Source organism: Phyllobates terribilis, unplaced genomic scaffold (assembly GCF_046119375.1).
Source record: "Phyllobates terribilis strain yellow unplaced genomic scaffold, ASM4611937v1 Scaffold_35__1_contigs__length_13245226, whole genome shotgun sequence".
Lineage (NCBI taxonomy): Eukaryota > Metazoa > Chordata > Amphibia > Anura > Dendrobatidae > Phyllobates > Phyllobates terribilis.
Genome location: NW_027362795.1, coordinates 8217022 through 8240485, shown reverse-complemented (window position 1 = coordinate 8240485; position 23464 = coordinate 8217022). Strand labels below are relative to the sequence as shown.

General features: G+C 46.4%; 1 protein-coding gene across 4 annotated transcripts in view; it reads left to right on the top strand.

Moving 5' to 3' along the window:
• Positions 1–23464, top strand: part of LOC141182619 (uncharacterized) — a 213623-nt gene that overhangs the window by 154659 nt on the left and 35500 nt on the right. Inside the window, exon 1 of one of the 4 annotated variants that reach the window (XM_073660782.1) lies at positions 15846–16043. The exons of the other annotated variants lie outside the window; for them this stretch is intronic. The gene's annotated coding sequence lies outside the window, so the exon portion shown is untranslated. Of the gene's footprint in view, positions 1–15845; positions 16044–23464 lie in introns of those variants that run through there. 4 annotated transcript variants of the gene reach the window in all.

The following is a 23464-nucleotide window of genomic DNA, read 5'->3' as shown; positions in this document are numbered from 1 at the left end:
CCCTTCTGGCCATGCTGGACTTCATTGTAATTTCTACTCTTAAGATAACCAGGTGCTTTGTAACCTTTCTCAGTCAGTTTAGCTAGGTCTTTTGACCTCTATGTTCTATGTTGTTTGTTTGTCTTTTTACTGCTACAATTTCTGCTAGGAGGTGTCCATCTTTCTCCCAGTCCCTAGTTCTTGTAGGGATCCCTCCCTCACATCTATAGGTCTTCGTTCTGACTAGCTGAGGACTTTAGCGGGTCTGATCGCAGGATCAGGTTCCCCGTTACATCATAGGGATCTAGCTTAGTTCTATTGTAGGGACAGATCTCCTGTCTTCCCTTAGTGCTTGTAGCAGATCACAACAAAGTGTTGTCACGTTTGCCTGTGGTATTTCAATTATAAATACAATACTGTGTGCATGCCTTTTTACCCAGGACTCTGCAGCACAATACTCCTATCAGAAGGTCTGCTAGAGTCAAAGACATTGTCAAGAGGATGAGCTCGTTCTAGACCCACACTCCAACATCATCACTGACCTACACACATATATATATACTGAAATGGCTGCACACATGTATACGGCAGATGAGGCTTACGCCATGATCTGTTCGGATACAGACAGCGCCAGTGAGACAGACGAGCAATTTTTGTAGATGTCCTCGTAAACTAGTTCTAGCGATGACGAGACTCAGCAACAGCGCAGTTGTCGAGAACATGCTCGCTCTACTGCCGTTGTAAATGACTGGGTGCCCACCGAATCCTATACTCCGTGCATGCCAGAATTCATTTCTGCCACGGGCATCCATGTGAACACTGCTGAATTTAGGGAGGTGGATTTTTTTTTAAATTTTCTTCAGTGAAGAATGAATAAATTGAATGATTGAGCAGACCAGTTCTTATGCTGCTGAGTTCCTTGACGGCCACCCCACATCCTATTACTCCAAAAGTAATAACTGGAGTCCTATTGATGTGGCGGATGTTTTCAAAATTTGTGCCCTTTTTCTCAATATGGGTCTGATAAAAAAAAAAAAACATGATAAGATCATATTGGTCAACTGATGTCCTGTTTGACACCTCTATGTACAGAGAGGTAATGCCCCGGTGACAATTCCTAAGTATTCTGCGATTTCTACATTTCACAGAAAATGCAAATTGCCCCCCTCCCAGTGACCCCAGCTATGACCGACTCTACAAAGTCAAGCCCCTAATAAATTATTTTAATAATAAATTTTCCCAGACGTATACCCCCGAAAAAAACATCTGTGTGGACGAGTCTCTGGTCCTTTTCAAGGACAGGCTGCACTTCAAGGAGTACTTGCCGAATAAAAGGTCCCGATTCGGACTAAAAATATATAAGCTGTGTGAAAGCGACACTGGCTAAAAACACAAATTCCGGCTGTATGAGGGGAAAGCTAGCCAGATTGTTCCTCCTGAATGCCCACCCTCCCTAAACATAGCTGGGAAAATTGTTTGGGACCTGGTCCATCCCCTTTTAGATAAGGGGTACAACTTGTACGTAGATAACTTCTATACGAGTGTACCCCTGTTGAGGTGCCTGTCTGCCAAAAAAAACGTGGCCTGTGGAACCATACACCGGAACCAAAGAGCGCTGCCCAAGACTCTTGTCACCCAAAAATTAAAGGCAGGTGAAATAAAGGCACTCTGTAATGCAGAAATGCAGCTTGTCAAATTTTGTGACAAAAAAGATGTCCTCATGCTGTCATCTATACATGCTGACAGAAGCATCCAGGTCTCTGTACGCAGGGCAAGTTCTACTGTCTGGAAGCAAGTCTGCATACAGGACTACAACGAGTTCATGGGTGGTGTGGACCTTGCGGACCAGATGCTGCAGCCTTACAGTGCCATTCACAAGTCTCACGTATGGTATAAAAAAACTTGCCGTACACCTTATCCAAGTGGCCCTATACAATTCCTTTGTTCTATACCAGAAAACTGGGGAACCAAGGAACATATCTTGAGTTCCAGGAAAAAGTCATAAAACACTTAATATTTGGAGACCAAGGGAGGGTGGGGGTTGAATCATCTAGCGCGGCCAGCAGTTTTGTCCCCGGGCAGCATTTTCCATCACAAGTGCCACCGACAGCCAAAAAAGGTCGACCCCAAAAGAGATGCAGGGTGTGTTATAAAGGTGGAGTTAGAAGGGAGACCATTTACCAGTGTGACACTTGTCCTGATAAGCCGGGCCTCTGCATTAGGGAATGTTTCCGTCCCTACCACACATCCCTAGAATAAGTGGATTTATTTTTTTCATTTTTACCCTTGCGACCTGCTACCATTTTCTGTTTATTCTTTTTATTTCTTCGTCCATTAATAAATTGGAGTCCAAAAAAACAACTAAATTTAAAAGTTAATGTTCACTATACCCCTAGATGAATACTGTAAGGGGAATTTACTGAAATAGCATACATTTTATTTTTTTTCGCCAGATTGACTATGCCGTGCCATCTAAAGAAGTCATTATAAACCTTTCTACTGTTTGGCGTTATAGAAATGGCGGATTTTCATGGAGGATACCTAGTACACGAGCTGTTTCTGGTCAATAAAGAATGGGCTTTCTTATTGTTTTATTTGGCTATTATAAAGCCCGTTATACCTGCAAAAACTGCCCTCATGTACTGTGGCATACTGTCTCTTTATGTATTCTGTAAAAGGATGGGTTGTTCTGCGCTCATGGCATTTCCTACCTTGCCGGGCAGGGACCTGCTATAGTGTGCCAGCGTCACTTGGCACATCCGTCCCTCATATAGGGATTGATTGCGCTATAGAGAAGTTGTACAACTAGTCCCTTTTTTCCCGAGAGTGGCAGTAGATCCGGATGTTCTTTTATCCTGTGAACATGCTCAGCTTTGCAACATTGTTACACTCCATTTTGAAACATGTTGCCTTTCATTTCAATGCAATTTTTTCTAGCACTAATGAAATAACTTGTGGTATGCTCTGTGAGCAAGGTATAGTCGTATTTACTGCCAAATGTGATGCTGGGGACATTGTACCCTATATATATGAATTTATGACCTAAAAAGACAGGGTGCTCCATCCCTTTTGGGTCCGGTCATTCAGTCAAACTTTGCTAATGGCGTTACGTTTGCGCACAAGAGGAATCTGAATTTTGGAGTCCACTTCCTCACCTCTCACTATTATGTATTGAAAATTTGTCCTAAATATTACGCTTTGTGAAAAAAAAGAATTTTTTTTTTTTTCACACTCATTTTGAAGTAAATCCTCTAACAAAACGTGGATTCAAAAGACTCATTACACCCATAAATTAATTCATTAGGCGATGCAGTTTAGAAAATGGGGTCAATTGTGGCGTTTCTGCTGTTTTGGCATGTCACGAACTCTATTTCAGCCAAATCTGTGTTGTAAAATTCAAATAGTGCTTCTTCCGCTCCGAGCCTTGCCATTTGTCCAAACAGTGTTTTTTGACCACATGTGGAATATTGCTACACTCAGAAGAAAGTGGGTAACAAACTGAGTGGTCCATTTTTTCATGTTACCTCTTGCAAAAGGGAAAAAATTGGGGCTAACACAACAGTTTTGTGAAAAAATTGAAATGTTTCTATATGACGATCTAATGTTATCACATTGTGTAGTACCTGTGGGTTCAAAATCCTCACTATACCCCGGGATAAAATCTTCAATGGGTGTAGTTTTCAAAATGGTATCACTTGTGGGGAGTTTCCACTATTTAGGCACATCAGGGGCTCTCCAAACATGACATGGCGTCCATTGCAAAAGTCGAATGGGGCTCTTTTCCTTCCGAGCCCCCAAACAGTAGTTTTCCCCACATATGGGGTATCAGCGTATTCAGGAGAAATTGCACAATAAATGGTATGGTGCATTTTCTCTTTTTACTATTCTGAAAATGCTAAATTTGGGCATAAAACAGAAGTTTTGTGGTAAAAATAAGATTTTTTATTTTTTCGGCTCAACGTCATAAACTTCTGTGAAGCACCTGTGGGTTCAAGGTGCTCACCACATATCTTGATAAATTCCTTGAGGTGTCTAGTTTCCAAAATGGGGTCACTTGTAGGGGGTTTCCACTGTTTAGGCACATCAGGGGCTCTTGAAATGCAACATGGCGTCCGCTACCGACTCCAGCCAATTTTTTGTTGCAAAAGTCGAATGGTGATCCTTTCCTTCCGAGCTCTGTCGTGACCCCAAACACTAGTTTTCCACCACATATGGGATACCAGCGTATTCAGGAGTAATTGCACAACAAATTGCATGGTCTATTTTCTCATGTTAGATTTGTGAAAATGCAAAATTTTGGACAAAAGTAAAATTTTTGTGGGAAAAAATAAAATGTTCATTTTTTTCCATTCACATTCCTGTGAAGCACCTGAAGGGCTAATAAACTTCATGAATGTTGTTTTGAGCACCTTGAGGCGTTCAGGTTTTAGAATGGTGTCACTTTTGGTATTTTCTGTCATATAGACCCCTCAAAGTCGCTTCAAATGTGATGTGGTCCCTAAAAAAATGGTTTTGTAAATTTTGTTGGAAAAATGAAAAATAGCTGGTCAACTTTTAACCCTTATAGCTACCTAATAAAAAAAAATTTTGGTTCCAAAATTGTGCTGAAATAAAGTAGATATGTTTGACATGTGGAAAATGTTATTTATTAACTATTTTTTGTGAAATATCTCTCTGATTTAAAGGCATAGGAATTCAAAGTATGAAAATTGTGACATTTTAGAAATTTTCCATATTTTTTTTCACAAATAAACGCAAGTCATGTCAAAGAAATTTTGCCAATGTTGTGAAGTACAACATGTCACAAAAAAAAAACAGTCTCAGAATCAGGGGGATCCGTTTGAAGCATTCCAGAGTTATTACCTCATAAAGTGACAATGGTCAGAATTGAAAAAAAATGGCCTGGTCACTAACCTACAAAGTGGCTCGGTGCTTAAGGGGTTAAACGAAGTATAATTATTATTATTTATTATTATAGTGCCACTAATTCCTTGGTGCTTTACATGTGTAAAAGGGTATACATAGCAAACAATGAGTACATTAATTTCAACAAAAATTAGTCACCGACTGGTACAGGCGGAGAGAGAACCCTGCCGGCGAGGGCTCACAATCTACAAGGGATGGGTGAGTACAGTAGGTGAGTAAATATTTGACACGTTCCCTAAAAATTTCTGGATTAGTACCGCAGTAATATCTGATATGTATGACGACCACGGTTTTAGGTACTGACCTTGTAGTACGGTATTGGTCAGCGACCAAGTGTGAATAGTTTGGAACAACACACAACTGCCAGACTTTAAATGGAGTATAAAGAACGCCTTGTAAACACCACAACACACGGCTCCACTTCGTACACCTCGTACACGTAAAGCTCTACTACGTACGCCTTGTACACGCACGGCTATGCACACCTCGTACAAGCACGGCTCTGTTTCGTACCCCTTGTACATGCTGTGATGGATCAGCTATTGAGTAGGCGCAGTTTCACACAGGAATGCAGCCTGCAGGTTCAAAAACAAAGTGATGGTTTATTAAATGTCCATAAACCAACCAGGAAAACAAAACATAACAGCATTTTTCTGGCACAAAAAGGTATAACAGAACAAAACTCAAAATAACCAGTCCATATGCAGCACGACTTCAGCCGTTTAAATGTAGTGTTTTTCTCTGCCTCCAGCAGACTCTGAGCAGCACATGCAAGGTCTGCTCACCTTGCACAACCCACAGCACACTGAGACAGGCGCAGCTGTCTTAAATCAGGCCTTCCAAGACCTGAACTGGAGGTAAGTGAGCAGCTGATCCCCTCCCCCAGCTTTTTCAGCTGCTTGTAAAACCTGGCCCTTTAATCCGGGCCCATTAACTCCCTCTCAGCACTATGTGTGCTGGAGCCTGCTTCTTCGGGTCCTACATCACCGAAGCTTGGTACTTCGGGGACACATACCTCCTGTCCACGACCTGTCCGGTAGCAACCTTACAAACCCCCATTCTGCCCAAAGCGGGGGCCTTGGCACCTTCTGCCACCATACAACAGACCCTTGACAGGGCATCAGCATTCCTATGTTGTTTCTCAGGCCTATGCTCTACCTGGAAACTAAAATCTTGTAGGGCTAGGAACCATCTAGTTACTCGGGCATTGTTCCCCTTCTTTTCTCGCATTCACCGCAGTGGGGCATGGTCCGACACTAACCTGCACCTTCTACCTAACAGGCAATATCTCAGAGTGTCCAACGCCCACTTGATGGCTAAACATTCTTTTTCCACTATAGAGTAGTTCTTCTCGCATGTGGACAGTTTTCGACTGAGGTACATTAGAGGGTGTTCGTCACTGTTAATATCCTGGGACAAGACTGCTCCTAGCCCGACATCCGATGCATGCATCTGGACCACAAACTCTTTGGAGAAGTTGTGCGCCACCAAGACTGGCTGTTTACAGAGGGCCAGTTTCAATTCCTGGAAGGCCACTTCAGCTTCCGTGGACCACTTGGCCATAGCTGACTTCGTCCCTTTCAGCAGATCCATCTGCTATCAGGGCAAAGTTAGGGACAAATCTTCGATAGTAGCCCACGATGCCTAGAAATGCCCTGACCTGCTTCTTCGAGAGGGGCTGTGGCCAGTTCAGGATCGCCTCGACCTTATTTATTTGTGGTTTTATTTCCCCTCTACCATCCACGTAGCCCTGATACTTTGCTTCCTCAATCTCCATGGCACATTTCTTCGGGTTGATGGTAAAGCCCGCCTTCCTTAGGGCGTCAAGTATGGCTTGAACTTTCCAAGAATACGTTCCCAGTCCTGGCTGAATATGATGATGTCATCTATGTAGGCCGCTGCATACTTTTTGCGGGGTGCTAAGATCCGGTTCATGGCTCTCTGGAAGGTGGCCGGAGCTCCCTGCAACCCAAACGCCATCCTGATGTATTGATAACATCCGTCTGGCATCGAGAAGGCCATCTTCTCTCTGGCCTCTTTGGACAGGGGAATTTGCCAATATTCTTTGGTGAGGTCCAGGGTGGTGATGTACCGAGCGGGTCCTAGCCTTTCAATAAGCTCATCTAACCTAGGTATTGGGTAGGCGTCAAACTTCAAGACCTCGTTCAGCTTCCTATAGTCGTTGCAAAACCGTGATTCTCCATCTGGTTTCGGCACAAAGACTATAGGACTGGACCAGCCACTCTTGGACTCCTCAATGACTCCCAGGTTCAGGATCCGCTTCACCTCTTTCGAGATCACCTCTCTGCAGGCCTCTGGGTCCGATATGGTTTCAGGTTGACACGAACATGAGGCTCTGTGAGTACTTCATGCTCTATGGCCTGATTGAGTCCTGGCAACTCCGAAAACGGGTCTTTATTTCAATGTAGCAACTCTTTGCACTGTTGCTTTTGGGCACGTGACAGTGACTCTGCCACCTTGACCTCTTTCACATAAGCGTCAGGCTCAGCCACTAAACACGAAGCTTCCACGGGTTCCCTATCTCACTATGGCTTAATCAAGTTGACGTGGTACACCTGGTAGGGCTTCCTTCTCTCTGGCTGGTGGAGTTTATAGTTGACCTCACCAACCTTTTCAACTATTTCGTAGGGGCCCTGCCACTTCGCTAAGAATTTGCTCTCCGCTGTAGGTACCAGTACCCGATCCCTAGGATTGAAGTGTCTCACTTGTGCTGATCTATTGTTCACCCTAGATTGCGCCTCTTGTGCTTGGAGGAGGTGCTCTTTCACGATGGGCATCACCCTGGCAATTCTCTCTTGCATTTGAGCCACGTGTTCGATTACACTCCTGCAGGGTATAGACTCCGCCTCCCAGGTCTCCTTTGCCATATCCAGGAGTCCTTGGGGGTGTCAGCCATCCAACAGTTCAAAAGGGGAGAATCCAGTACAGGACTGTGGTACCTCTCTGATGGAGAAGAGAAGGTACGGAAGTAGGCAGTCCCAGTCTTGGACTTCCTCTCTACGACCTTCTTTAACATTGCCTTCAAGGTTTTTCCAAACCTTTACACCAAGCCATCCGTCTGTGAGTGGTAGACTGAGGTCCGTATTTGTGTGATTTGCAGAGTTTTGCACTACTCTCTCATCACCTTTGACATAAATGGGGTCCCTTGATCCGTTAGGATCTCCTTAGGTAACCCCGTTCTAGAAAAAAAATGAACCAACTCCCGAGCTATATACTTGGAGGAGGAGTTACGTAGCGGCACAGCCTTCGGATACCATGTCGCATAGTCGAGTACCACTAGGATACACTGATGTCATCTGGTGGACTTTACCAGGGGCCCCACCAGATCCAGTGCTATGCGATCAAAGGGCACCTCGATGATAGGTAACGGCACCGGAGGCGTGTCAACGGAGTGGTCAGCTGGCAGGTGGGACAGGACCTACAATAATTTGCAATTTCTCGGTGACAACCGGGTCAATAGAACCTCTGGAGGATTCGTTCCTGTGTTTTTTCTACCTCCAGGCAACCACCTAACACATGTGCATGGGCCATGTCTTAATACCTTACGACTGTATGTTCCCGGCACCAGCAACTGCTCGACAAGCTCCCCTTTCACCTTGGTGACTCAGTCCCCATTGACGGCAAAGTATGGGTATCTGGTGTCACCCCCGGCTCTTGAGCAACAACGTGAAGTATAGACACATTATCAAATGTCCCTTTAAGAGTTAAATCCCTGAGTTGGGCAGTTCCAAAGTTTCCCTTGGACACCTCCAGCTCAGGGATGTTGGCGTCAGGTGATGCTGCCCCATCCTCATCGCCCACAAACACACATGGGAAACTCTTCGGTTACGGCCTACGGCGAGGTTTCTTCAGGGGTGTTCTGGCTGTCATCTAAGCAACCAGATGTCACCACTTTCCCCCTCATGTCCCAGAATAATGCACAATCCCGTCCGATTATTATCAGGTGCAACAAGTCTTTAACGACCCCCACTTCCTGAGCTGTGGTGCCACAGTCCGTGTTTACATCCACCCGGGCAACAGGACATTTTTTAGCGTCCCCATGGATACACCGGACACCCACCACCTTCCCAAGAACCAGCCAATGAGGGAGTTTGGCGCTTATCAGGGTTACCAAACTTCCTGAGTCCAGCAGTCCAGACACTTGCATCCCGTTCACGGACACTGAGCACGCCAGAGGGCTCTCGCCGTGTTGATGAACCGCACTAGAGGCAGGGTAGGCAAAGTAGAAGCAATGCCGGCCTATGCTGCAGTCCATTGGCTCAGAGTTCCTGGGCCACCGAGCAGCTATATGGCTAGGGGCATGACAACTCCAACAGAGGATGGATTGGGACTGATTCCCCAGCTGCGATTCATCTGCCTCTTGGACTTTGGACGAACGCCCAGTGAAGATTTAGTCCCCTTCTTTTGGGAGCCCCAGAAAGGTGACCTAACCACTGCTAGACCACCCAGGGAGCCCTCTACCACCCGGTACCTCTCTACTAGGCCCACCAGGTTGTCTGCATTTTGGGGATCTCCCTGGGCAACACAGGACTGAAGCGGCTTCGGCAGAGAGTGGATAAACCGATCCACGATCCATGACCACTCTCTCTACCATCTGGCTGGGGAACAAGTCTCTGGCTGCAGCGACTTCTGTACCAGGTGCAGAAGATCAAACATTTGTGACCAAGGAGTTTTGTCCCTGTGGAAGTCCCAGAGGTGGACTCGTACTCTGACTGCCAGGGTTATGCCCAGCCGCCCCAGGATCTCAGCCTTAAACTTGCTATACTCCTTAGAGTCCTGCAGTGCCAGATCAAAATACGACTTCTGTGGTTCCCCGATCAGATATGGCGCCCACTGCTCTGGTAGTAGTCTCTCATGGTCCGCCACCCTCTCAAACACGGCCAGGAACGCCTTGACGTCAACCCCCCGGAGTCATCTTTTGCAACGCCCCTCTCACGGTTTTCCTCACCTGGGTCTCATAGCTTTGGCCTGGAGGTGGTGCGGCTTCTCCGATACGGAGGGCCTCCGCCAGGAGCGTCATCTGTTCCTGCTGCTGTCAAAGCTGCATCTATTGCTGTTGAAGCTGGAACTGTTGTACTAACAATTTGTTGGTCTGCTGAGCTTGCTGCTGAGGCATATTCGCCTGCACCAGTTGCTTTATCAGCTCCTCCATGTTGCCGGACGAACCTTGCTGGCTGGCGGCCTTCACCCAGGACATATACGTTTTCCTGTAGCAGTCACACTGCCCCTTGGGATTTGTGCCCGCATTCTCCACCAATCTGTGACAGATTAGCTCTCGGGCCGGCGCAGGTTCACACAGGAATGCAGTCCGCAGGTTCAAAAACAAACTGGTGGTTTATAAAATGTCCATAAACCAACCAGGAAAACAAAACATAACAGCCTTTTTCTGGCACAAAAGGTATAACAGAACAAAACTCAAAATAACCCGTCCATATGCAGCACGGCTTCAGCCGTTTAAATGTAGTGCTTCTCTCCGCCTCCAGCAGACTGAGCAGCACATGCAAGGTCTGCTCACCTTGCACAACACACAGCACACTGAGACAGGTGCACCTGTCTTAAATCAGGCCTTCCAAGACCTGGACTGGAGGTAAGTGAGCAGCTGACCCCCCCCACCCCCAGCTCTTTCAGCTGCTCGTAAAACCCGGCCCTTTAACTCCCTCTCAGCACTATGTGTGCTGGAGCCTGCTTCTCCGGGTCCTACATCACCGAAGGTTGGTACTTCGGGGACACATACCTCCCATCCATGACCTGTCCGGAAGCCACCTTACAGCGCACAGATACGCACACTTCGTACACGCGCGGCTCTGCTCCGTACATCTCGTACACACGTGGCTCCACTCCGTACACCTCGTACACACGCGGCTCCGCTCCGTACACCTCGTACACACGCGGCTCCGCTCCGTACACCTCGTACACGCGCGGCTCCGCTCCGTACACCTCGTACACGCGCGGCTCCGCTCTGTACACCTCGTACACGTGCAGCTCCGACCGTACACCTCGTACCAGCGCGGCTCCGCTCCGTACACCTCGTACACGCGCGGCTCCGCTCCGTACACCTCGTACACACGTGGCTCCACTCCGTACACCTCGTACACACGCGGCTCCACTCCGTACACCTCGTACACACGCGGCTCCGCTCCGTACACCTCGTACACGCGCGGCTCCGCTCCGTACACCTCGTACACGCGCGGCTCCGCTCTGTACACCTCGTACACGTGCAGCTCCGACCGTACACCTCGTACCAGCGCGGCTCCGCTCCGTACACCTCGTACATGCGCTGCTCCGCTCCGTACACCTCGTACATGCGCGGCTCCGCTCCGTACACCTCGTACACGCGCGGCTCCGCTCTGTACACCTCGTACACGTGCAGCTCCGACCGTACACCTCGTACACGCGCAGCTCCGCTCCGTACACCTCGTACACACGCGGCTCCGCTCCGTACACCTCGTACACGCGCGGCTCCGCTCCGTACACCTCGTACACACGCGGCTCTGCTCCGTGCACCTCGTACACACACGGCTCTGCTCCGTACACCTCGTACACACACGGCTCTGCTCCGTACACCTCGTACACACGCGGCTTCACTCCGTACACCTCGTACACACGCGGCTCCGCTCCGTACACCTCGTACACACACGGCTCTGCTACATCCACACTGTAAACCCCTCCTGACCCCACACATAAACTTCAGCTCATCCAGCACCATGACAACCAGCACAGCAGAGTCCTGCATCCACTGAGGCCCCTGATCATGTGACCCCTGACTCCTCCCCTCCTGTGACCTCATCACAGCTCCTGTGCGCACAGAGCAGCCATATATGTGGTGGCGGCTCTGCAGGTGGAGGTATGTGGAGACTCCCATTACTGGGCGCAGGGGGCATTAACCCCTTCAGCACCGAGACTCTTTTGGGGTCTTGTGTTGCCCCTTTATAAGAATCGTAAGGTTTTTGTTCTGTTTCCTGTAATAGATACATACGACCCAACTATGGAGACAGGAAGTGAGGAAACGTATTGTTCTCATAGTACAGGACCCCTTTACTGGCCCCACAATGTAATGCCCCCATTATGCCCCTTATGCAGAATGTATGATGCCCCCACACAGTGTAATGCCCCTTATGCAGGATGTATGATGCCCCACACAGTGTAATGCCCCCATTATGCCCCTTATGCAGGATGTATGATGCTCCCACAGTATAATGCCCCCATTATGCCCCTTATGCAGTATGTATGATGCCCCCACACAGTGTAATGCTCCCCATTATGCCCCTTATGCAGTATGTATGATGCCCCACACACAGTGTAATGCCCCCATTATGCCCCTTATACAGGATGTATGATGCCCCCACAGTATAATGCCCCCATTATGCCCCTTATGCAGTATGTATGATGCCCCACACAGTGTAATGCCCCCATTATGCCCCTTATACAGTATGTATGATGCCCCCACACAGTGTAATGCCCCCATTATGCCCCTTATGCAGTATGTACAGTGGTGGCCAAAAGTATTGGCACCCCTGCAATTCTGTCAGATAATACTCAGTTTCTTCCTGAAAATGATTGCAATCACAAATTCTTTGGTATTATTATCTTCATTTAATTTGTCTTCAATGAAAAAACAAAAAGAGAATGAAGCAAAAATCAAATCATTGATCATTTCACACAAAACTCCAAAAATGGGCCAGACAAAAGTATTGGCACCCTCAGCCTAATACTTGGTTGCACAACCTTTAGCCAAAATAACTGCAAACAACCGCTTCCGGTAAGCATCAATGAGTTTCTTACAATGCTCTGCTGGAATTGTAGACCATTCTTCTTTGGCAAACTGCTCCAGGTCCCTGAAATTTTGAAGGGTGCCTTCTCCAAACTGCCATTTTGAGATCTCTCCACAGGTGTTCTATGGGATTCAGGTCTGGACTCATTGCTGGCCACCTTAGAAGTCTCCAGTGCTTTCTCTCAAACCATTTTATAGTGCTTTTGGAAGTGTGTTTTGGGTCATTGTCCTGCTGGAAGACCCATGACCTCTGAGGGTGACCCAGCTTTCTCACACTGGGCCCTACATTATGCTGCAAAATTTGTTGGTAGTCTTCAGACTTTATAATGCCATGCACACGGTCAAGCAACCCCAAAACATCAGGGAACCTCCTCCATGTTTGACTGTAGGGACCGTGTTCTTTTCTTTGAATGCCTCTTTTTTTTCCCTGTACACTCTATGTTGATGCTTTTTCCCAAAAAGCTCTACTTTTGTCTCATCTGACCAGAGAACATTCTTCCAAAACGTTTTAGGCTTTCTCAGGTAAGTTTTGGCAAACTCCAGCCTGGCTTTTTTATGTCTCGGGGTAAGAAGTGGGGTCTTCCTGGGTATCCTACCATACAGTCCCTTTTCATTCAGACGCCGACGGATAGTACGGGTTGATATTGTTGTACCCTCGAACTGCAGGGCAGCTTGAACTTGTTTGGATGTTAGTCGAGGTTCTTTATCCACCATCCACACAATCTTGCGTTGAAATCTCTCGTCAATTTTTCTTTTCTGTCCACATCTAGGGAGGTTAGCTACAGTACCATGGGCTTTAAACTTCTTGAAGACACTGTTAACGGAAGACACAGGAACATTCAGGTCTTTGGAGATGGACTTGTAGCCTTGAGATTGCTCATGCTTCCTCACAATTTGGTTTCTCAAGTCCTCAGACAGTTCTTTGGTCTTCTTTCTTTTCTCCATGCTCAATGTGGTACACACAAGGACACAGGACAGAGGTTGAGTCAACTTTAATCCATGTTAACTGGCTGATTTAGTTATTGCCAACACCTGTTAGGTGCCACAGGTAAGTTACAGGTGCTGTTAATTACACGAATTAGAGAAGCATCACATGATTTTTCAAACAGTGCCAATATTTTGTCCACCCCCTTTTTTAGGTTTGGTGTGGAATTATATCCAATTTGGCTTTAGGACAATTCTTTTTAGTATTTTTTCATTGAAGACAAAATAAATGAAGATAATAATACCAAAGAATTTGTGATTGCAATCATTTTCAGAAAGAAACTGAGTATTATCTGACAGAATTGCAGGGGTGCCAATACTTTTGGCCACCACTGTATGATGCCCCACACAGTGTAATACCTCCATTATGCCCCTTATGCAGTATTTTTGATGCCCCACACAGTATAATGCCCCCGTTATGCCCCTTATGCAGTATGTATGATGCCCCCACACAGTGTAATGCCCCCATTATGCCCCTTATGCAGTATGTATGATGCCCCCACACGGTGTAATGCCCCCATTATGCCCCTTATGCAGTATGTATGATGCCCCCACACGGTGTAATGCCCCCATTATGCCCCTTATGCAGTATGTATGATGCCCCCACACGGTGTAATGCCCCCATTATGCCCCTTATGCAGTATGTATGATGCCCCCACACGGTGTAATGCCCCCATTATGCCCCTTATGCAGTATGTATGATGCCCCCACACAGTGTAATGCCCCCATTATGCCCCTTATGCAGTATGTATGATGCCCCCACACAGTGTAATGCTCCCCATTATGCCCCTTATGCAGTATGTATGATGCCCCACACACAGTGTAATGCCCCCATTATGCCCCTTATACAGGATGTATGATGCCCCCACAGTATAATGCCCCCATTATGCCCCTTATGCAGTATGTATGATGCCCCACACAGTGTAATGCCCCCATTATGCCCCTTATACAGTATGTATGATGCCCCCACACAGTGTAATGCCCCCATTATGCCCCTTATGCAGTATGTACAGTGGTGGCCAAAAGTATTGGCACCCCTGCAATTCTGTCAGATAATACTCAGTTTCTTCCTGAAAATGATTGCAATCACAAATTCTTTGGTATTATTATCTTCATTTAATTTGTCTTCAATGAAAAAACAAAAAGAGAATGAAGCAAAAATCAAATCATTGATCATTTCACACAAAACTCCAAAAATGGGCCAGACAAAAGTATTGGCACCCTCAGCCTAATACTTGGTTGCACAACCTTTAGCCAAAATAACTGCAAACAACCGCTTCCGGTAAGCATCAATGAGTTTCTTACAATGCTCTGCTGGAATTGTAGACCATTCTTCTTTGGCAAACTGCTCCAGGTCCCTGAAATTTTGAAGGGTGCCTTCTCCAAACTGCCATTTTGAGATCTCTCCACAGGTGTTCTATGGGATTCAGGTCTGGACTCATTGCTGGCCACCTTAGAAGTCTCCAGTGCTTTCTCTCAAACCATTTTATAGTGCTTTTGGAAGTGTGTTTTGGGTCATTGTCCTGCTGGAAGACCCATGACCTCTGAGGGAGACCCATGACCTCTGAGGGTGACCCAGCTTTCTCACACTGGGCCCTACATTATGCTGCAAAATTTGTTGGTAGTCTTCAGACTTTATAATGCCATGCACACGGTCAAGCAACCCCAAAACATCAGGGAACCTCCTCCATGTTTGACTGTAGGGACCGTGTTCTTTTCTTTGAATGCCTCTTTTTTTTCCCTGTACACTCTATGTTGATGCTTTTTCCCAAAAAGCTCTACTTTTGTCTCATCTGACCAGAGAACATTCTTCCAAAACGTTTTAGGCTTTCTCAGGTAAGTTTTGGCAAACTCCAGCCTGGCTTTTTTATGTCTCGGGGTAAGAAGTGGGGTCTTCCTGGGTATCCTACCATACAGTCCCTTTTCATTCAGACGCCGACGGATAGTACGGGTTGATATTGTTGTACCCTCGAACTGCAGGGCAGCTTGAACTTGTTTGGATGTTAGTCGAGGTTCTTTATCCACCATCCACACAATCTTGCGTTGAAATCTCTCGTCAATTTTTCTTTTCTGTCCACATCTAGGGAGGTTAGCTACAGTACCATGGGCTTTAAACTTCTTGAAGACACTGTTAACGGAAGACACAGGAACATTCAGGTCTTTGGAGATGGACTTGTAGCCTTGAGATTGCTCATGCTTCCTCACAATTTGGTTTCTCAAGTCCTCAGACAGTTCTTTGGTCTTCTTTCTTTTCTCCATGCTCAATGTGGTACACACAAGGACACAGGACAGAGGTTGAGTCAACTTTAATCCATGTTAACTGGCTGATTTAGTTATTGCCAACACCTGTTAGGTGCCACAGGTAAGTTACAGGTGCTGTTAATTACACGAATTAGAGAAGCATCACATGATTTTTCAAACAGTGCCAATATTTTGTCCACCCCCTTTTTTAGGTTTGGTGTGGAATTATATCCAATTTGGCTTTAGGACAATTCTTTTTAGTATTTTTTCATTGAAGACAAAATAAATGAAGATAATAATACCAAAGAATTTGTGATTGCAATCATTTTCAGAAAGAAACTGAGTATTATCTGACAGAATTGCAGGGGTGCCAATACTTTTGGCCACCACTGTATGATGCCCCACACAGTGTAATACCTCCATTATGCCCCTTATGCAGTATTTTTGATGCCCCACACAGTATAATGCCCCCGTTATGCCCCTTATGCAGTATGTATGATGCCCCCACACAGTGTAATGCCCCCATTATGCCCCTTATGCAGTATGTATGATGCCCCCACACGGTGTAATGCCCCCATTATGCCCCTTATGCAGTATGTATGATGCCCCCACACGGTGTAATGCCCCCATTATGCCCCTTATGCAGTATGTATGATGCCCCCACACGGTGTAATGCCCCCATTATGCCCCTTATGCAGTATGTATGATGCCCCCACACAGTGTAATGCCCCCATTATGCCCCTTATGCAGTATGTATGATGCCCCCACACGGTGTAATGCCCCCATTATGCCCCTTATGCAGTATGTATGATGCCCCCACACAGTGTAATGCCCCCATTATGCCCCTTATGCAGTATGGATGATGCCCCCACACAGTATAATGTTCCCACAGTACCGCCTGAGGTCCTGCAGTTGGAATAAGTCCTGAGGTTTTACAGTTGGAATAATCCCTCTGGAGTTGGTTTTCCCTCTGCCTGCTCCCCTACATATACCCTCGAGCATGTATACATGCATGTAGGGGAGCAGGCCTTACTAGATATCGAGGCTTTGTACAGTAATATATCGCATGAGGATGGTATCAGTGGAGTAAGATGTTTATTGAAATCGATATCAATAGAGTGTAGTAGACATAATGACTTCATGGAGGATCTTCTGAAATTCATTCTTACTCATAACGTCTTACTTTTTGACAGGAAGTACTTAAACGAGCTCAGGGGTACTGCGATGGGGAGCCCCTGTACCCCCTCATCTGCTAATCTATTCCTGGGCTGGTGGGAGGAAACCAAAATACTCAGTGATGATTATAAGTGGTGGCAACCATATATTGGGGTATGATATAGATATATTGACAACATTTTTATCATCTGGTCAAGGACGAGTGAACAATTTCTTTAATTTGTCAGGGAACTCAATATCCATAGAGTGGCCCTTAGATTTATATCAGAGTTTAATTATTACCAGTTGCCTTTCCTTGATGTACCAATCAAGAAAGTACGGGATGGGAGCCAGGGCTGTGCAGTCGGTAAGCCAAACCTTTGACTCCTACTCCTAAATTTCCATGACACCGTCTCCGACTTCATGACTCCGACTCCCTCATACATGGCTCATGTTTAAGTGATTTACAGTAGGACACATTTTATTCGTTCTCCCATGACCGCACCATGAGAGAGAGGATCTGCCCATCAAGGACAGGAAACCTACAGGTTAAAAAGGGCGGCGCCTCTCTCTCGCCTCAGTTTAGGTTTCCTGTCCATGATGGGAGACCTCGCAGGCTTACCTGCAGAAGATGGTCTCTTTCCCCAGAGGGAGCCACAGGGTGCTGGATGGAGCTGTCTGTCCTGGGCCTCTGGAGACGTCACGGCAAGGCTCATTGGGGCACCTCCGTGTGCGTTGCGGCAGGCAGTACAAGGCAGGAGATCCGGGCCGCGCCGGCGGGGCACGTGACAGGCGCGGCCCTGTGACGTATTTCCGGTGCGTCGGGGACGTCACCGGAAATGGGCGGAGCTCTCGCGCGCAACCAGGAAGTGCGCGCGAGCATGAGGACGCCGAAGCCACGAGGAGGACAACGTCAGCTGGGCAGGCGGCGGTGAGCCCACCTGGGCAGGGGGGGGGGGAACCACGTGGGAACAATTAACTCCCTCCTGGGTTCGAAAAAAGAAAAAAACCCACACATGGTACCTGGTATGGCCAGTATAAAAGAGTCCTGGCAACATACAGAGGTGCTTCCCAGCCCATTGTTACCTTGGTAGACATGGGAGATTCATAGGAGCAGCTTTCACCTCAGCAAGAGCAACTGCTGCAGGAGCAGCCCTCTGGGGAGCCCTCACAACTGGTGGTGCAACGTCATTCCCGGTCTGGGTCTAGTCGTTCAGCTAGGAAGTTCACCACTAAGAGCAGAAAAAATAGTCCGGTTCAGCGTGATTCCCCGCCGGTTATGATGGATTCTTCTGCTTCTACGGTACCAGATATTCTGTGGGGTAAGTGGAATCTTCGTGGAAGTTCTATTAATAGTTTCCTTCTCCTTTTTTCTTTCTATAAACTCCTCTTTAAGAGCAAGAAATGTTGAGCTAAAATGAAACATAAAGAATGTGCCTTATGCAGCAATCCGCTCCCAGATGCATATAATAAGAAATTGTGCCAACTGTGTATTAACAAAGTAATGGCGGAGGAAACCCCGGGGTTTTCCCTGGACCTAAAGACTTTAATTAGAGAGGAAATAGGCAAGGCTTTGCAAGGCTCAGAATCTACTCATATTTCTCGGGAACCTGAGCCGGGTTCAGACTCTGACATATCTGACATTTCCTCCTCCGCTCTCTCTTCTTCTGATAGTGAATCGGATAGACAGTGTTTTCCTCTGCAGGAGGTTGATTCCTTGGTAAAAGCTGTCCGGTCTACCATGGGCATTGTAGACATGAGGGCAGAAAAGTCTGTGGAGGACGTAATGTTTGGTGGATTAGGTCAGAAAAAGAGAAAACGTTTTCCCGTGAATACAAGAGTAAAAGACCTCAATGATAGAGAGTGGAAAAAACCCGACAGGAAGGGCAGTGTTCCTCCATCTTTCAAGAGGAGGTACCCATTTGAGGATGCCATATGTTCCTCTTGGTCAAAAGCACCAAAGCTGGACGTTGCTGTCGCTAAAGCGGCAAAAAAGACTTCCCTCCCGTTTGATGACATGGGAGCATTAAAAGACCCCCTGGACAGACGAGCCGATACCTTCTTAAAAGGTGCATGGGAGACAGCTGCAGGAGCACTGAGACCAGCAGTAGCAGCCACCTGCACATCTAGAGCCCTGATGGTTTGGCTGGAACAGTTAAACAGTCAGCTAAGGGATGGTGTCTCTAGGAAGGAGATTATTTCTTCCCTTCCACTGGTTCAGGGTGCAGCGGCCTTTCTTGCTGATGCGTCTGCGGACTTAGTCAGATTGGCAGCAAAGTCATCAGCTCTGTCAAATGCGGCTCGACGAGCGCTATGGATTAAATGCTGGCCTGGGGATGTACAGACAAAGTCCAGGCTGTGTACAATCCCTTGCGAAGGGTAATATCTCTTTGGCCAGACTATGGACGAATTATTGGAGAAGGCCGGAGATCCTAAGAAGTGTTTTCCATCAGTACCTCTACCCTCCTTTAAGAGATCGTTTCGGAAAAGAAAATTCATCCGAAGAAGATTCTTCAGGGAACCGGACAAGTCCGAAGAAAGAGGTCGAAAAGGTAGAGGCCTTCTCTTTGGTTCATCTCCAAAAAATGAGCAGAAGCCAGGGAATGCACAATCAGCCCAGGTGGGAGGGAGATTGTCATTATTTTTCCCAGCTTGGGAACAGATTTCTCATAGTAATTGGATTTTGAGCCTGATTAAATATGGTCTAAAATTTCAATTTCAAGCTTTTCCTCACAAGAGATTCATGATTGTTCCCTCTAGTTCCTCCCCAGAACGCCAGACTGCCCTCGTATCGGAAATTCAAGTCTTAATAAGGAAAAACGTTCTGATTGAGGTTCCGGATTCAGAAAAGGGTCTCGGATTCTACTCCCCGCTCTTCTTGGTCCCAAAACCGGATGGGAGTTTCAGGACAATTATAAATCTAAAATCCTTAAATAGCTTCCTTAAAGTAGACACTTTCAAAATGGAATCCTTGAAAACAGTAATAAAGTTGCTTTTTCCCCACTGTTATATGGTAGTTCTCGATCTCAAGGATGCGTATTACCATATTCCCATTCATAGTTACTATCAGAAATACCTGAGGCTGGCCATTGAAATTGAGGGGGTGGTTAAACACTTTCAGTACACTGCACTTCCCTTTGGGTTAGCAATAGCCGCGCGAATTTTCACCAAATTAATGGCAGAGGTTATGGCCCATATAAGAGAAAGAGACATTCTAATAATCCCTTACCTAGGTGATCTCCTGATAGTGGGAAACTCTTTTGTTCAATGCGAGGCCCACCTTCGGGTGACCATGTCTGTCTTGGAGGGCTTGGGGTGGTTTCTAAATTTGGAAAAATCTAGATTAACTCCACTCAAAGCTCAGCAGTATCTGGAGGGTCATGTTAGATTCTAAAAAACAGTTATGTTATTTATCTGAAGAAAAAATCACAAGAATCCAGGGTTTGGTAAGACAGTGTATGGATAAACCCTCTATGTCACTCCGTAAAGCCATGTCGCTATTAGGGACCTTAACCTCGAGTTTTTCCGCAGTTCGTTGGTCACAATTTCATTCAAGGGCTCTTCAGTGGGATGTATTGTATAACAACTCAGTCCTAGAGGGACATTTAGACCGTGAGTTTACCCTGTGTCCTCGGGCCATACATTCCCTTCATTGGTGGTTATGACACGATAATCTTTCTAGGGGGGTCCCCTGGGAGTGTAAGCCGACGGCAGTCTTAACTACAGATGCGAGTGCTGCAGGTTGGGGAGCTCACTTCAATGGGAACTTAGTTCAGGGGACCTGGTCAAGGAGTGAGATACAGTTGTCATCAAATGTTAAGGAGCTTTTGGTGGTGGATTATGCGTTCAACAAGTTCCTTACAGGGCCAGCATGTCCGTATACTCTCGGACAATCAAGTCTCAGTAGCTTATATAAATCACCAAGGGGGAACCCGCTCAAGAGACTTAAAGAGGGTAGCGGACAGACTTCTTCAGAAGGCAGAAGATCATTGTCTCTCCCTTTCGGCTATTCATCTAAAAGGGAAAGAAAACGTCACAGCGGATTTCCTAAGCCGTATTTCCATAAAAGAGGGAGAATGGTCCTTGAATCCTCAAATCTTCTCCAGAATTGTGGCAATGTGGGGTCTTCCGACAGTGGACTTATTTGCGACAAAATCCAACCGGAAGGTGACAACATTCTGTTCCCTAGACCCCAGAGAAGAACCCCTGACAGTGGACGCCTTTATGGTTCCCTGGAAATTCCCTCTGGCATATGCATTTCCTCCCATGATCCTGCTTCCAGCAGTTATAAGGAAGATCAGGGCAGACAGGGCCAGAGTAATACTCATATGCCCCTTTTGGCCAAAAAGACCGTGGTTCCCTTGTCTCCGAAAAATGTCCATATCAGATCCCTGGATCCTTCCGGAGATTCCGGACCTTCTCACTCAGGGTCCGGTTTCCCATCCTCCAGCCTCGAGTCTCCATTTGACGGCGTGGAATTTGAGAGGGTGCTGTTAACCAACAAGGGATTCCCCGCAAATGTAGTAAATACTCTCTTGTCTAGCAGAAAACCTGTTACCACCCGCATTTATGCTAGGACCTGGAGGAAGTTTTTATCATTTACTGAATTTAAATCAGAGGAGGGGCCCCCTATTGGGAAAATACTAGAGTTTCTGCAGCGGGGCTTAGAATTGGGGCTTACCACTAGTACCTTAAAAGTACAGGTGTCGGCTTTGGGAGCTTTGTTTTCTTCCGATATTGCAGCTAATTATTGGATAGCACGATTTATAAAAGCTTCCTTTAGGTGTAGACCCATTATCAAAGCAAAATCCTCTCCCTGGGATTTGAATTTGGTCCTAGAGGCCTTAACTAATCCTCTCTTCGAGCCCCTAGATTTAGCCTCCCCAAAAATTATTCTCCTAAAAACAGCCCTGTTAGTGGCCCTGACTTCAGCCAGAAGAGTGAGTGACATACAGGCTCTTTCCATATGTCCGCCATTTACTCAGATTCTGGATGATAGGATTGTATTAAAACCTGACCCAGCCTTTCTTCCAAAAGTAGTCACTCGGTTCCATAGAACTCAGGAGGTAGTTCTCCCAACCTTTTGCTTTCCCCCCAAAAATCAAAAAGAGGAGAGGCTACACACTTTAGACGTGAGGAGGTGCGTACTCAAATACCTACAGATTTCACGCAGTTTTAGGAAGGATAATTCCCTATTTATATGCCATCAGGGGGCTAGAAAGGGTTGTAAGGCCTCCTTTGTTTTGTGCACCTTTGGGAGAAGTTGGTGAAAGTAATGTACTTAATGTAATGATGTGTTTATTGTAACTAACCTTGGCGGTCCTCTCATGCGCTGTTAACTAAACTGAGGCGAGAGAGAGGTGCCGCCCTTTTTAACCTGTAGGTTTCCTGTCCTTGATGGGCGGATCCTCTCTCTCGTGGTGCTGTCATGGGCTCCGAAAAATCCCGTTACCGGTAAGTAACTAAGGCTTTTCTCAGCTAAAAGTCTAGACTCTTAGATCAGGAATAGGCAAGACATTTATAGGACATTTCATAACTTTCTCAAATTCTTATGAAAAAATATTCCTCACAAACCGCATTGAACTACTGTACCCAATTTATTATATATTTTAGGCGTCGGAGTGGGTCTATTTTATACCGAATCCACCAAAATGGGCACCGACTCCGACTCCACAGCCCTGGTTTGGACCCTAGGGACACTCATCTACCATAAACTATTAAAGTGGGATAGCCACCACTGCATCCTACTAAAAAAAAAAAAATATATCCAAGGGCCAATGTTTTACAGTTGAGAAGAAACTGCTCTAATGTCACAGATATTAATATACAGGCAATAGACAAGAACACCAGATTCAGGGAAAAAGGTATCCACAGTACATTTTGGATTCCGCACGATTGTTTGCTGAAGAACAGGAGAGAGAGACACTTCTACATACCTAACCAAGACGCCAAGAAAAATATGGGATAACACAAGTAATAGGAACTTGTGACCATATCTTTAATATCCTCAGAAAACACTAGGATGTACTTGTGGCCGACCTGGACCTGAGGGTGCTTTGTGATCTGCTCCCACAATAACTTTCAGAAAGGGTTAGTCAATTAGGGACCGTTTAGTGCATAGTTTCTAAAAAAAACTGCACCCAAGGGGACATGGCTGGATAGAAGAATCTGGTTTCTTTAGATGTGTAGAAAGTTGTACATGTAATTGGATGAGACCATGTAAGTCTTTCTCGAGTTCCTCTACAGGTGAAACCTTTTTCCAGAGGGATTATTCCAACTGTAAAACTTTAGGACTTGTATATGTGGCCACATGCACCTACCTCCTAGGTTATGTAAGCACGACCAAGAAGCAGTCTAAGAGGAGTGTCGGGGGGGGGGGTGGGGGAG